The sequence below is a fragment of the Carassius auratus genome, chromosome 29 (genome assembly GCF_003368295.1).
Source record: "Carassius auratus strain Wakin chromosome 29, ASM336829v1, whole genome shotgun sequence".
NCBI classification, from domain to species: Eukaryota; Metazoa; Chordata; class Actinopteri; order Cypriniformes; family Cyprinidae; genus Carassius; species Carassius auratus.
The window spans coordinates 22,630,946-22,636,961 of record NC_039271.1 but is presented as its reverse complement, the minus strand read 5'-3'; the positions used below and the strand labels follow the sequence as shown (position 1 = coordinate 22,636,961).

The window sequence follows — 6,016 nt, the reverse complement described above, 5'->3', positions numbered from 1 at the left end:
ATTTCGGTTTCATTCATTTATTGATAAGCTCTAGCACAACATTCATCGCAGAGTCTAAAAGTTGTAGCCTATATGATTATTATAGACATTAAATTGTCCTGTTTGTGTTAATGCAGTAATATGATGTGCACCTAACTATATAAAGATGGTAAACAAACTATCAACTTATTTGAGCACCACAAAGACAAATAAAAGATGTGAAGTGTAAGCTAGTTAATTTAAATGTTATCAACTGTCAGACCTATTGTACTTGTCAGTTTATTTGGTACACTGAAAAATCTAATGTAGTCTCATGACATCCCTGCAATAGTTCACATAACTTTTTGTGAGTTAGTACTTTGTAGTCTGTTGATAGGGTGCCTATATGATACATTCTAATACATTTTTATTATTACTTTTCATTTGGATATACCTAACTTAAGTCCACATACGTTTATGGGCAGTTAATGAAGAAAGAATAATTAGAAAAACGTAAGGATTTACGTGATTTGAAGGATTTGTCTCCTCCGTTCAGCAGCCTCCTTTTCAGCATCTTGATATAAAATAGCAATTGCATTGGCAATTCTAAATTGTTCCATTTTGATTTACACTGATTTACAATTGATTTACACCTTTTAACCGTTTTTCCTGCTTTTTTTAGTGTGACTCTACCATTTTCATAGTCATGAAAATAAAGAAAACTCTTTGAATGAGAAGGTGTGTCCAAACTTTTGGTCTGTACTGTATATATATGAAGAGTTAATTAGCAAAAATATAATATATATATATGTGTGTTTGTGTGTGTGTGTGTGTGTGTATATATATACAGTATTGTTCAAAATAATAGCAGTACAATGTGACTAACCAGAATAATCAAGGTTTTTCGTATATTTTTTTATTGCTACGTGGCAAACAAGTTACCAGTAGGTTCAGTAGATTCTCAGAAAACAAATGAGACCCAGCATTCATGATATGCACGCTCTTAAGGCTGTGCAATTGGGCAATTAGTTGAATTAGTTGAAAGGGGTGTGTTCAAAAAAATAGCAGTGTGGCATTCAATCACTGAGGTCATCAATTTTGTGAAGAAACAGGTGTAAATCAGGTGGCCCCTATTTAAGGATGAAGCCAACACTTGTTGAACATGCATTTGAAAGCTGAGGAAAATGGGTCGTTCAAGACATTGTTCAGAAGAACAGCGTACTTTGATTAAAAAGTTGATTAGAGAGGGGAAAACCTATAAAGAGGTGCAAAAAATGATAGGCTGTTCAGCTAAAATGATCTCCAATGCCTTAAAATGGAGAGCAAAACCAGAGAGACGTGGAAGAAAACGGAAGACAACCATCAAAATGGATAGAAGAATAACCAGAATGGCAAAGGCTCAGCCAATGATCACCTCGAGGATGATCAAAGACAGTCTGGAGTTACCTGTAAGTACTGTGACAGTTAGAAGACGTCTGTGTGAAGCTAATCTATTTTCAAGAATCCCCCGCAAAGTCCCTCTGTTAAAAAAAAGGCATGTGCAGAAGAGGTTACAATTTGCCAAAGAACACATCAACTGGCCTAAAGAGAAATGGAGGAACATTTTGTGGACTGATGAGAGTAAAATTGTTCTTTTTGGGTCCAAGGGCCACAGGCAGTTTGTGAGACGACCCCCAAACTCTGAATTCAAGCCACAGTACAGAGTGAAGACAGTGAAGCATGGAGGTGCAAGCATCATGATATGGGCATGTTTCTCCTACTATGGTGTTGGGCCTATTTATCGCATACCAGGGATCATGGATCAGTTTGCATATGTTAAAATACTTGAAGAGGTCATGTTGCCCTATGCTGAAGAGGACATGCCCTTGAAATGGTTGTTTCAACAAGGCAATGACCCAAAACACACTAGTAAACGGGCAAAGTCTTGGTTCCAAACCAACAAAATTAATGTTATGGAGTGGCCAGCCCAATCTCCAGACCTTAATCCAATTGAGAACTTGTGGGGTGATATCAAAAATGCTGTTTCTGAAGCAAAACCAAGAAATGTGAATGAATTGTGGAATGTTGTTAAAGAATCATGGAGTGGAATAACAGCTGAGAGGTGCCACAAGTTGGTTGACTCCATGCCACACAGATGTCAAGCAGTTTTAAAAAACTGTGGTCATACAACTAAATATTAGTTTAGTGATTCACAGGATTGCTAAATCCCAGAAAAAAAAAAATGTTTGTACAAAATATTTTTGAGTTTGTACAGTCAAAGGTAGACACTGCTATTTTTTTGAACACACCCCTTTCAACTAATTGCCCAATTGCACAGCCTTAAGAGCGTGCATATCATGAATGCTGGGTCTTGTTTGTTTTCTGACAATCTACTGAACCTACTGGTAACTTGTTTGCCACGTAGCAATAAAAAATATACTAAAAACCTTGATTATTCTGGTTAGTCACATTGTACTGCTATTATTTTGAACAATACTGTATATATATATATATATATATATACAAATTTCCCAAGGCATCTAAAACCCATTTCACACTTGCCATACTCCTATAGGGTAAAAGCACTGACCAAACAAAACAAAGTTTGTGGCAGTGTGAAATGACCATAATGCTGTATGTTAGGTGTGAGAGTCATTAAACTTGGTTTTCTATAATACATCTATTCTTAAGTGCACCAGTGTGAATAATAATTTACCCCACATTTGTATATCCATAAAGTGATATCTTCATCATAGTCTTTCAGTCATTGTCTTTCAGTCTTTCAGGCATTCCTGATTTAAAATTAAGGAGCTGGAGCACTTCAGTCTGGTTCAGCAAAAAAAATAAAAATAAAAATCTCCTTGCACTGAGAATGAGCATTTGAATTTGAGCATTTGTACATGGAATGTTAATGGTATTCATACACCTGTTAAGTTGCTACTACTTACATGTTTAACTTTAAAATGATAAGCCGTATATGAGGTTGATGAATTATAGACGAAGGTTTTGATTTCCAGCCTGATATAATGTAATGATGCAGCATGCCCAAGTTTATTGACAAGACAAGATACAACAGGGATGGTGATGAATGAGAACAATCCAAATGGTAGGATAGGGCAGGCATCAGGAGAACATGAAGACGGCCGAGATCAGAGCTGGACAATGAATCCACTGGAGAACCGAGAAGATGAAGCAGCATTGTTCCAGTCTGACTGTCCAGTCTTGAGAATAGCAGCCAGGGAGGATCAGGATGCAGGACAGAAACGAACAACACATAAGACAAGAACAAATTCTAGAAAATAAATTACTGGAACTACAAACAGAGAAAATATTAAAACTAAATAGAAAGTAAGGCTTGAGGAAACTAAAGCAAAATTAAAGACTTTTATCTCGCAAATTTATATTTAATAAGCAAATCTTTAACTTGATTTTGGATTCTTATCCAATCTTATAAAATCATATATTATCTCTAGTTAGGAAATCTCTTAATTGCATCAAGGTCTGTTACCAAGCAACCAACTCTGTACCAGCTGCTAATGAAGTAAACAAAACTGATAAACAAAACTGGCGAGCTTTTAATTTTAGTGCTGCTGAACTCCAAGCTTTGATAAGTTTGGTAGAAAAGACAAAGCCCAAACTATTTGGAAAGCTTTCACCTTTTGTGCACTCACAAAGACAAAGACTGGTTGTGGGAAGAGTTGCCATGGCATCTCCATCTAAAATACATAAAATACATTTTCACTTTAGCAATTTTTTGTTGTCCAATTACTTAATGTCTATATAAATAGTATACCTGCTCTTCCAAATTCCAAAGAGATGCTCCTGATTTGACCTATATTTCTTATGTTCCTGGTTTATAATAGACATTGGCTCTTATTACAATATTATTGTTTGTATTGTACTGTATGATATATAAAGAAGGCGGTCAATCAATTAAATTTTTATATCCATATATCATACCTAGGGTTGGGTATCGATTGGGTTTTTATGATACCGGTGCCAAATCGATACTTTTAAAACAGTACCAGTGCCTGAACCGATACTTAAAAAAAACATGGATAACATTAAAAAACATAAAAAATATTTAAAATAAATAAACATAGCATTTACATCCTCCTCGGGTGCTCTCATTTCCTGATTCTGCTACCCTTATTCCCTTACGCTAATACAAAACAATATTAAATACTAAACGACACATAATATTTCTACTGTATTTCTGAATTGTGAATTCCCTGAGTGCTGTGTGTCACTGTCTCCAATCAGTTTTGAATGACTGTGATATGCCACATGCACTACAATATGTTTTATATTAAATATAAAAATTTCAAATGAAAATACCAACATGACCATTTAATAAAGTTTGCGCTCATATGTGTTAAGGGCTAGATTTTTGCTGGAGGAAACAGCACTGGTGTGATGAGTGTTGGGTTGCCACCTTTAAGCAAATTGATAAATTTCCCATTCAACCCTACATCTGGAGAGTCTTGTGTTTAAAGGCCAGATGTGAGCTTTAGGTGTTTTAAACTGCACAGGCTTGTTTACAGCAAGCAATGCTTGTGTGAAAGGGCTTTAACAGCACACGCTCTGGAGACGCCCTTATTATCGAAACAAAGAGCTGTAAAAAAAGAAAAGAAAAAGAACTTCACAAAATGTATTCAAACTGTATTCATGTAAAAGAACTGCACAGATACATTTATTATAATCTTAACCCTAATTTATCGATAAACACACACCTTGTTAAAACCCGTTAAATATGGCCTAGCAATGCCCCTGCTTCTAACATCCATTTCGGACAATGGTTAAATCTGTTTATTCAGCAGCCGCTGTTGCCATTTCCTGGGCTTCTTCTGCCAGGTGTATTTGGAGTGTGCCCTCTGGCCTTCAGATGGAGATTTACTACTGATCATAGAACCATGCTTCACTGAAAAATACACGACAATCGCAGATTCTGACTAATCACAATTTATCATCTTTGTGATTTAATTTCAGTTAATCTTGCAGCCCTAAATATTTAAAGATAAGATTTTTTTCTAAAGAGCCACAAATTGATAGAGAACTGAGTTTTTAATTTCTGAAAGAAATGTGAAAAGCCACAAAAGTAAGAGCAACTGATGGAACACAACATATGTTGGTGTCATTCATAACTCTCAATTCCATGTTTACATGTGCAAATAAATAAATTAAATAACATTGAATTTTGAATATAATTTTTTATGTAACACACTAAATTTAACATTATAATTATGTATACTTTACATTTTAATATCCTTCATTATTTTAGGGAGTAAATCTAATTAATTGTACTTTTTTGATTAAGGTAATGATTTAAAGTGCACTTAAAAAACATTTTAAAGTTAAAGAGGGGGCAGCACTAAACAGGACTTGCTCAAGAAGAATGTCTTCAAAGAAGTTTAGGGAGTGAATCTAGTTAATTGTACTTTTTTTGATTAAGGTAATGATTTAAAGTGCACTTAAAAACATTTTAAAGTTAAAGAGAGGGCAGCACTACACAGGACTTGCTCAAGAAGAATGTCTTCAAAGAAGTGTTTTTGGTTGTAAAGGAAAGTTATAACCTTGTTCTGCTTCACAAAGAACCCAGCATTAAGGAAACAGTGGAAGCAGTTTGTTTTTCCAGGCCAGAAACATATTTTCATTTGTGTTTGTTTGTTCCCACCACTGATGAATGTTCATAAAGAAGTCCCAGGTCGACACTAGATTTACAACATGTTTGATACTGAAAGATGGAGCAGCCCCAGTCATAAAAGAACCCAGTCATGAGTCGGGACCACAGGCGGTAAGTAAAACCGCATACAATTTCTGTGTTTTGTTGGCAATCACAGCTTAAGTGCATATAATGTAAACAAAAGGAACATGCTCATGACTATCCAGCTCAGCCCACAGCAAGCAAACTAGGAGCTTGGCAGTTTTTGGAGAGAATCGTAAAGGTTTATCTTAACTTTTAAAAATCAGATTAAACTCCTCAGAGATATGAAGGATGCAATACTACTCTAAAAGTACTCAAGATTAACATGAGAATGGCAGAAACTGTTTGTGTCATGGCCACTTTAAGTGTAGGGTT

At 35.3% G+C, this 6,016-nt stretch overlaps 1 long non-coding RNA gene across 1 annotated transcript; it reads right to left on the bottom strand.

The window, feature by feature from the left end:
* Positions 1 to 2,861: 2,861 nt before the first annotated feature.
* LOC113048435 (uncharacterized) lies at positions 2,862 to 3,909 on the bottom strand. Its single transcript, XR_003276481.1, has 3 exons — positions 3,731 to 3,909; positions 3,594 to 3,653; positions 2,862 to 3,158 (listed from the first exon to the last, which is right to left on the bottom strand). It is a non-coding gene; the product is annotated as an uncharacterized LOC113048435 (long non-coding RNA).
* Positions 3,910 to 6,016: the final 2,107 nt, after the last annotated feature.